This window comes from Heterodontus francisci, chromosome 26, assembly GCF_036365525.1.
Source record: "Heterodontus francisci isolate sHetFra1 chromosome 26, sHetFra1.hap1, whole genome shotgun sequence".
Taxonomy (NCBI): Eukaryota; Metazoa; Chordata; class Chondrichthyes; order Heterodontiformes; family Heterodontidae; genus Heterodontus; species Heterodontus francisci.
Genome location: NC_090396.1, coordinates 40,695,120 through 40,704,880, shown reverse-complemented (window position 1 = coordinate 40,704,880; position 9,761 = coordinate 40,695,120). Strand labels below are relative to the sequence as shown.

The following is a 9,761-nucleotide window of genomic DNA, read 5'->3' as shown; positions in this document are numbered from 1 at the left end:
TTAGCCAATCTTCTGCTGAAACCCTCATCAACCCTTTGTCACATCCAGATCTGATCAGAGAGCCATACAATGGCTCAGGCAGGAATTCATGCAACACTGCAGAGATGCGGTCCATGGACTCTCTAGATATTATTACGACCGACTGCTCCAGTCACAGCCCCCAATCAAAATATATGATTCTGATTGTGGTGGGAGAAACACACTGTTAATTCAATCCCATCCCTCCACAGGTGGCTTAACATATCATTTTAAACTTTCCAAAATAAAGAAAGACCCAGCCAAATTGAAACATCTATTAGCCCCTGAATGTGGCTAACCAAACCAGGTGTCTTTAAATCAACAAATTAACTGTTTAATTATAAAAACTAAATTCTTAAACACTACGAATATATAAACAACATTTAAAATAGAAAAAAAATTTGAGTCCTTGCAAATTTACGCTCCTGTCGGATGTGAAACAGTTCAAGGTTGCTTGAACTCCTCACAGCCGTCAGATGGGAAAAAATGTTCTTCAACAGTAGAACGGTCCGTAGTCTAATCCAGAAGTCGAAATTGTTGCTTTCCTTCTCCAGCGATGAATTTCTACGATTAACAACTTGCAAACACTTTTTGATGAATCAATTTAACTTTAGAATGTTTGAGGGATAAAAAATTGTCACAGTCTAATTTCCCTTCCTTGAGTTTAAATTCTCAGAGATCTCTGTTTTGGCTTGACCTTTTAGAATTTTGAGAGAGAATAATAAATAAACAGATTAAATTCACTTCCTTCAGTTTAAATGGTTTGTTTATCCTTTCAGGTGCTAACACACAGCTGTCTGTCTGTGTCCTCTGTTAGATATAGGTTGTTAGCACTATAAGCCAGTTCAAAATAAAATTGTAACAAATGTATCTCTCGATGTTCAGTCTGAGTGGCTGAATCCAAGGCAACTTCTGAATCGGAGTCTCCGAATGGCAGTTTTCCAGGGCAATCATAATGCATTCTTTGGCTCAACTTCTGGAGCCTGCTGTCTTCAAGCAGTATGGCTCCTTTTCCCAGCCTTAAAGGCACACCACATTCTTCCCCCAATAATACTACAGGATCTTAACAACATCCCTAACATTTAAAGGCTGTTAGGCAAGCTCCCAAATGACTACATGAACTGCCAATGCTGGACTACAAAATTACAATTGTAAACAGGCTCTGTGAGGTCTGAATTCCTGAAGAAGCCTTTGAGCTGGGCAGCAGGGTTTAGCTCCTTCAATTTCACCTACACTTGCTTCTCCTCACTTTTGCTTTTATGCTTTAGCAACTGCTCCCTTCTACTAACTGACCTTTCCTGAGTGGAGGCATCAGAATAACACTTGCCATTGTGGGGGTGGATATTGCCAGTGGTGTGCTCAGGTGAGTCTGGACACTGAAATCTCCGAATGCCTATTCTTGGCCACCTGGTGGAATAGAAGAAAACACATTTGAGAATGCTGATAATGAAGCATCCTGATGGATGTCCTGAATTGCTTCACAACCAATTAAGTACTTTTTTTTCAAAGTGCAGCCACTGTTGTAATGCATGGAACACAATGGTCAATTTATGCACAGCAAGATTGCAGAAATAGCATCTGTCTTAGGTGTTGGTTGAGAGATAAATGTTGGAAAGGGCACTGGAAAAACTACCCTGCTTCAAATAGTGCCATGCGATCTTTCCTGCATACTTGCATGGGCATAATGATTTGTTTAATGTCTCAACAGATTGCCAGACCTGGGTGTGCCTGTACATGAGACACCGTATGTGAGTTTGAACAAGTAAATATCTACTGCTGGCAAACTCCCGAAAATGGATCTAGCCACAGCTTACTCACTGGCAAAGCACCATCTTCCAGGGCAGTTTTGGCCCAGGGAGCATTTCAAAGAGTGTAACTATCAACTTATAGACCTGCTTCCAATCAAACAACACATATATTTTATATGAACATTTTGATATGTTAATATATATCGAATTTAAAATCAAACTCTGGTAGCTCCACTGGGAAAGTAGGTGTGTTGGCTATGCGTGAGGAAATGAGTCAATATAAACATTTCCTAAAGGTCATTCAGGTTTCATGAGTGTTTCTCCACCATGCTGTTAATTGCCTGCACCTTCAAGTCAGTTACTTCAGAAATTCTCTCATGTTTTGACAGGATAATATTTGCAAGTTTGCTTTCTCATGTTGTTGAATTTCTATAGAAACCAATTTGAAGGGAAAGTCATGTTTTAAAAGCAATCAGCTCACGAGAAAGCTGAAAGTCTGAGATCTACTTGAATGGTAAAATTGGTTAATGATGTGATCACCTACCTAATGAGAAGGAACAGCTTTAATCTGTGGTGTCAAAAGATTGCTCGGTGCAGTATAAATGTTGCTCAACTTCCACGTTCTGTAAACTCTAACTTCCATATTACTATAGTGAGATGGGACTCACCAAGCAGATCCATGTCATGTTCGTCAAAGGTCAAACGACAAGGTAAAAGACTGAAATAAGAGCAAGAAATGCTGGAAATACTCAGCAGGTCTGGCAGCATCTGTGGAGAGAGAAGCAGAGTTAACGTTTCAGGTCAGTGACCCTTCTTCAGAACACCAGCCTGTTTGCACTGAGTAACCAACCCCCCCGCTCCTCTATGTTGAGCCAGTAACCCCACCCTGTTCTTCCCAAGTAACATCCCCTTCTCCTTCATGCACAATGTGACCCCACCCTGTTTGCCTTGAGCAGCCTCCCCTGCTCTTCCATGTAGACCCAGTAACCCCACTCAGTCCTCCCTGAGTACCCTCCCCTGCTCCTCCATGTGAATCCACCCATGCCTTCGCTGCCATCTCTGAGAAGAATCACCCTTCCTGGTAGTGAGTCTGGATGCCTGCGTTTGTTTTTGCCCATGAGTTCAAGAAAGAAAAACACTGACACCTCAACTCGCCGACCGTTGCGCGCCACATTCAAATAAATATGAACTGGGTGGCAATGGGAATAGCGCTCGCCGTTCACTTAATCTGGCAGGTAGGACTTAGTTGGAACTGAGTGTAGTGTAATGAGTATTCATGGTATGCAAATGAATGCAAAGCTGCAATCTGCCACCATGCCGGGGGAACCCCGAAATACCACAAACGTACGGCCGACGTAATTTTAGTTAAAAAATCCTGCCATCGGAAATTCGAAACAACACCTCCCGTCTACTTTAATCACCCCGCACGCCACAGATTCTGCTCTTGCAAGCCCCATAAAATTCCACCCACTATGTGTAAAGATGCACCAATAATTTTATTAAGGAAATGTTTTGTGCAAAGCCACATCACAGAATTCGTCCCTCCTCCCCTCCCCCTATACATTTGTGTAAAAATCAGAAATGTGCCCCTGTTATATTATTAGAATTTACGGTCTAAATAGCAGAAGATGGGTGTGTGGTGTTCATTAAAAAATAGTAGAGAGATATAATAGAAGCATTCAAAATTCTGAGAGGTTTGAGTGAAGCAACTCAGGAAAAAGAGTTTCCATCGGTCAATTATTCAACCAACAAAATAAAAGGAGAGGTTAAATTTTTTTTCTATAACACCTTTACAGAGCAGAGACAAAATGTAATTTATTTTAGTTGTATATCCTGATGCTTAAATCGTAAATTTGACTGAGTGTAACTGACTGCTGTTTGGTTGTTGTAAATTTCAGTCTTTTCTCTTTCTAGATGCTGGCTGGGTTGGCTAAAAATTCAATAGCTCCTGTTTTTGGGTGCGGAGGTTGCAATCTGCCCACGTCCGGTCCTGTTGAGGAAGGCAGCATGGAAATATTGTGCTGCCTCCTCATTTCAATGATTGTAGCATTCAGCTGCTGGCTGGCTGAACAAGCCTCCAGCAAAGTGCACTTGTTCCAGCTAACCTGCACCTCTTATGAGCTGCATTCATTACAAAGAAGCTGCTGCTGCCTGCCTGCAGTGCAACTGGCTGCAAGTAGAAGCAAAACAAATGCAGCACCAAGGAAGAGGGAGAGCTCTGATGTTCAAGGATGCAGTGCAGGAGGATTTAGTGATGGAGTTAGGCGGGATGAGAGAGGCCAGGTTTCCACAGGGGGGAAGGGGCAGAAGGCCCTCAAGGAACACCCTCAGAAGGGAGTGGAAGCAAGTGGCGAGGGAGGTGAACTCCTGGAGTCTGGCTTCGAGGATCTGGCAGCAATGCCGCAAGAAATTCAATGACTTCATATGAGTGGTCAAAGTCAGACATTGCATATCCATCGCACCACCAACCTCTCATTGCTCAATACACCACACTCTATCACTTATCCATCAGCAGTCCCTAGCATTCAGGACTCAGGCTTAACATTCAGACACTCCAACTCACCCTCACATACCTTCCAATGATGCAAGCCTCACACCTACTGATTACAGCCTCCACATATCTGTAACTATTCAGCTATGGCAGGCATATCACCTAAAAGCAGTGCAACACAATCACTGACATTCTTCCCTCTCTCTTGCAAGACAAGATCACACACAATTGCAGGAAGCAGAGTAGAATCGGCGGCGGACCGGTACACCTGCTTTTCTTGAGCCTTCCAGAGGAGATGGTTTTCCAAATCATGGGGCCGTCTGTGATAAAGCCTGTTGTATCCGACATCAGCAAGGACATTGAAGATGACAGTATGTTCCTACCTTATGCTTCTCCTCAACTCCCACCTCATCCTGCTATCTAGCATGACATGCAAGCTGCTGATGGTGTGACCATGGACTTCTGGCTTTTCTTCCTAGCCTCCCTTCCCTCATCCCGACCCTCCCACTCTGATTTTCTGCTTTCAGACACCCAAGAGCTGCTGCCTGCCTAGTCACAGAAGCCTCCAGAGGAAGGATGAGAGCAACACCACAGCACTGATAAAGAAACATCATCTCATGATCTGATACTTGCATCCATCAGCTCAGATACTGGTGCTGTGCAAACTTCAGAGGGTAGTATAAAGTTGGAATCTGCATGGGGTGAGTCACCAGGCATGAGTGGGCTGCAGCTAGGCCAGGGGAAATGATAGTTTGTATACCAGCTCCCCAGAGAGTGAAGTGCAGACAAATTGTGCTGCAGGGGACTTAGATGAAGACTTCGATGGGGCAGTGTACAGGAGAACACTGATGAGCATGCACATCGAGATGCTTGGTGCATTGGCAGGCCTGCTAGACAGCCTCTTGCCACTGTGAAGGCATGTGGAGTCCAGCTCCAATTTAGCACAGGACAGCTTGGAGCCAATCCTTTCCACCGTGGAACTGGTCGGCAACTCTTTCAGCACTTCTGACCCAGCTGCGATCCAGTGTCTCGTGGCCAATATCTCAACTTCCACAGCAGCATTGGAAGAAGTCAGCTAATGTCTCAGCGCTGCAGTGGAAGCTCAGATGGATGTCAGAAGATTCATGCTTGCTGCCATGCAGACTCAGACTGCTGCCATCATGGCAATGGATCTCAGTGCTCAAAGGAGCATGTAGGCCCTTGTGGCAGTTCAGCAATCTGTGCTCCAGAAGAATAGTACGATTGCGGAGCTACCGCCCAATGGAAGTGGCAGTGGCGCTTTGGAGCTTAAACCTGCTGTTCTATCTCTGGACGACAGCATTTGTGTTCCCACCACTATAACTCAGGCAGTGCCCCTCCTGTTGCTTCTCAGCTAGACAGCCCAGATAGCTGCCACCCATGCCAAGGTGCCGCAGCATAAAGCCGAGCCCTCAAGGCCCAAAGCTACTCAAGGGTATCTGCAAGGCCACCTGCAGTCTCCACCTGTGAAAGTCAGCAGCCTTCCACCAGCCATGCTGCAGCAACTGGGGTAATACTGTGTAGCAGCACTAGACCAGGCAAAGATGCCTGCAAGACAAACATGAAGGAACTGCACAAGGGTGACTAGTTCATTTTTGTTTGAATAGTTTAATGCGTTGCTTGATAAAGATATTATGGAAAGCTTTTAGTTGGTGACTTTTATTGCAGAGGTTTGGTCAAGGGTATGCTGTGATGGGATGTTGCAGATGGAGGGAAGGTGGAGAATGGTGGAGCCAAGGTGGTGCAGGAATAACATCCTAAGGGAATTGGAGACTGAGCAGGTCCTCGAGGACAGCCCACCTGGAGTGCAGAGGTCCCGGATGCCTCCTTCCCTTCCTCCTGCTCCTTGCCTCCTCCTCCTCCTCCTGAGGTGGCCTCCATATGCCTGATGGCAATGGCTACACACTCATAATAGCAAGGTTGCAGAGGACAGCTACGAATTGGTGGACACTCTCTGCAAGTATTGGAGGGCTCCCCCCTGAGTGGTTCAAGCAGTGGAGCCATTGCTTAACAACATCAATGGTCTGGTGGCAGCATGGTTCTCATTGTGTATCTGTTGTGCCCACATGGTCAGGTGGCGGAGGCAGTTATCAGCCATTGTCTCCAAGCAGCTGGCCTCTGTTTCTTTGAGGTGGTACAAAGACAGCAGGAATGGCATATTGACTCAGGATGAAGGCATCATGGCTGCTGCCAGGATAGTGGGTATTCACCGACATGATGGTTTGGGCATGGTCGCACACCAACTGCACACTAATGATGGGGAATTCTTTGTGGTTCCTGTACTTAACCCTGTAAACATGAGGGGCCCGCAGAACCATGTGCGTGCAGTCAATGGCTCCCTATGCTACTGGGTGTCCCACCATGTGCGCACTCATCCAGAGGAAATAATGAACTTGACTTTCATATACAGGGCCTCTGCCACTTCTCAGATGCAGCGATGGACATGTACTGGGAGAAATATACAATGTCGCCTCCTCCCACCTAGAAGGATCCAGTCGCGTAGATGTTTTGAGCGATGATGACCTTGATGGCCACTGACAGCATGGTCCACACCCTGCTGTGTGAGCCTGTTGAAGTAGGTGGCACAGTTCTGTGACACCTTCTTGGTGAATCTCAGGTAACTCAGGCATTGCTCCTGGCTGATGGAGGTAGGAGAAAACCTTTGATGAGTTTGGCCTTCTTTGGCGAGCTCTCCTCCTTCTCCCTCTGCACAGAGCTTCCCCTCTCTGCAGCTTCCGCTTCATTTACCTGTGAAGTTGCAGACCCAGAGGCACTGCAACTACAGGGTCCATAATTGTTGCAGCCTTTGTGTGGACAGGTCACAAAATTCCTCTGCCCTCCCTGCGAGGATGTAGCAACACTCCCCGCCAAATCCAGCAACTCACTACAACACCTATAAAAACACTCCACAGTATTTGCACAAACTTTGCAAGGGCAGAGTCAGTCGAAAGCACCTCACTGCCTGTAAATAACACAAGTGGGGACGCTCCTCATGCAGCTGAATACATGTACAGCTGTGAATGATTAGTACAGGCATTCACTGCATTTGTGGCCCCCAGCGTTCACTGGACCTGTGCCGTCCAAGTTTCCAGCGCATGCGTCAAAGCAGCTGGAACAGCTGATAAACATCAGGGGCTGGAATTTTATGCTTCCCGGAAGCTGGCTGGGAGGAAGGCAAGTGTAAAATTAGATGGGACGGTGGAGGGGCCGTGCCCATCACCTAGACACCTCTGCTGGTATTTTACCAGCAGCGGATGGTGGGGTGGGGGATGCCCATGCCATGTGGTAAGTCTGCCAAGTATACCCTGGCAGCCTGACTGCAGGCTTGGGTGGGGGCAAGGGTCAGTTGGGGGGGGGGGGGGGGTTGCTGCAGTATATAGTAAGAGCTGATCATTTTGTAACACATTTTGTGCCCTCTCTGTTGGGAGGTTATATTGAATAGGGAGTGAGACAACAGGGCAAATTAAGTAGAGTCTTTGGGCTGGATTTTATGCACCCACCGCTGGGAGCAGTGGCAGGCAAAAAATATGGCAGTCCGCATGCATGAGCCACATGCCGCCATGCTGCCATGATCTTCTTCGTGGCTGTCCATGAAAATATGCTGGTTGGGCTGCACTCTATTCCTGCCACCACCCCCCCCACCCCACCCACCACAGAATCATGTGGAGGGGCCGGACTCTCTGACGCCAGCAATGGCGCAGCTGTCTGTGCACAGGCGCTGATGCCATTTTTAAAGGGCAGCCAGCCCTGCCGGCTAACTTAAATTTTTAAAGTTATACCCGGCACCCCCCGCAACTGTTCTGATCAAAATTATGTCACCCCTTTCCCAAACCCCAGTAACAATTAAATTCAATATTTGCCTTCTCCACCCCAAAACTCTCACCTTCCATACATGGCCTTCCTCCGCACCCCCCAAACTGAACAAAGTGCAGAGGTGACCCCTTCCCACCATCCCTTATACTAGTGATGTAAATTTACCCTGTCCCCACCCCAACACCACCCCCCCCCCGCACTGAAAATCATAAGTTCCCCCCTTCCCCACCACAGTAGCGCCTGCTTTTCTTGGACAGGAAAGTGAAGGCGCGCGAGTGCTATCCGCCACTCAGAAGATCGTGGCCCGAAGGTAAGATCGTTTCTCGTTTTATTTAAACTATTCATTTCATTAATATAAAAACGAGTCCCATCGCCCAGCAGCAGGGGGGCCTCCACAGAGTCTTGCAGACTCCGGGAAGATCAGGTCTGGCCCTCCCGGCGTTGGGCTCCATGACTGGCCGGTGCCAGAACAATCTTCCTGCCCCAACCCGGCCACTGTGTGAGTTATTTCAAGTCCAAACACAACGGTGGGTCCCTCCTGTTAGGAAACATTGTGCTCCACGGAGGGCACCCCCAGCAGCAAGGGCCACCCTGGCTTGAAGAACCTCTTCCCTCCCCACCCCTCGACCTCTCGCTTGCAGCCCCTCCTCCTCACCGGGGCTTGCCTGACCGGCCCTGGCGAACCTACCCGACTTATCTTTACCTCTGACCTCCAGCACTGCTCCTGGTCCCAGGCCTAGTGCAGTCCCAGCAATGGGTGGCCCTGCTGGGACTGAAGAGCTACTGGCCCTCTGATTGCCTGAACGGTAAAATCCAGTAGTGGTTTCCAGGCCAGCGGAGGTGGGTTCACATCCGACTTTCCAGCCGGTGGGCAGGGCCACTGCCTCTTCATTAAATCCCAGCCGCCATCTACCCGCTGTGAAAGCTTCTGGCGCATGCTCAGCATGCTCACACTAGCCCCCTTCCCCACATGGGGGCACCGTGCAGGCTACAATAGAAGTGACCGGAAGCGCTGCACTTGCCATTTTCTCACTTCAGGGCTTCCATAGCACTGGCAGCAATGGTACTACAGAGCTCAATTTCACAGCCTGTCTCTCCACCATTTTCTGTTCTTATTTCATATTTTTTACGTTTTTACTATTTTTTCTTTATTTTTAATCTCTTGGTCTCTCTCTCTCTCACTTTCTGGGACTTGTCTGGTTTGAATGACTTTAAGCTCACTCATGTAATAATCCGACTGAGGCTATTTTCACTGTTGCTCACTCCTTCACCATTTACAGCTGCTTCTTCTTTGTGTATTGTGTTTACCATTTGGCACCGACTGGTGTGAGTAACTACATCATTTGCATCATGTATTCCAGGCTAACTGATAACATTCGAAAAGTCATGGCATTACTCTATGCAATGTATTAATCAAATGTTTGTGAATAATGGAGGGCTTATTTTGTGATCAATTGCATCATATTACCCTTTTTAACAAAATGTCAGATGTGAGTAAGATGTAATTTTGAGGAACATCTAGGACTAACCAAGAAAATGTTCCCACAATATAATGATGGAAAATATCCTGAAGGCTGTTCATATTTGTTTAGGCTAATGTCTTACGTGGACAAATTTAGTTTCTGTTCCTCCTCCAAAACTGGAAATGTTTTGATCAATGAAAGTCTTTGTAA

General features: G+C 47.0%; 1 long non-coding RNA gene across 2 annotated transcripts; it reads right to left on the bottom strand.

The window, feature by feature from the left end:
• Window positions 1-388: 388 nt before the first annotated feature.
• Window positions 389-9,001, bottom strand: LOC137384553 (uncharacterized). 2 transcript variants are annotated; one of them, XR_010977601.1, is made up of 3 exons: window positions 8,777-9,001; window positions 2,311-2,534; window positions 389-1,425 (listed from the first exon to the last, which is right to left on the bottom strand). It is a non-coding gene; the product is annotated as an uncharacterized lncRNA (long non-coding RNA). The 2 variants fall into 2 exon arrangements; XR_010977602.1 differs by having other exon boundaries at window positions 8,792-9,001.
• Between the last annotated feature and the right edge of the window lie 760 nt (window positions 9,002-9,761).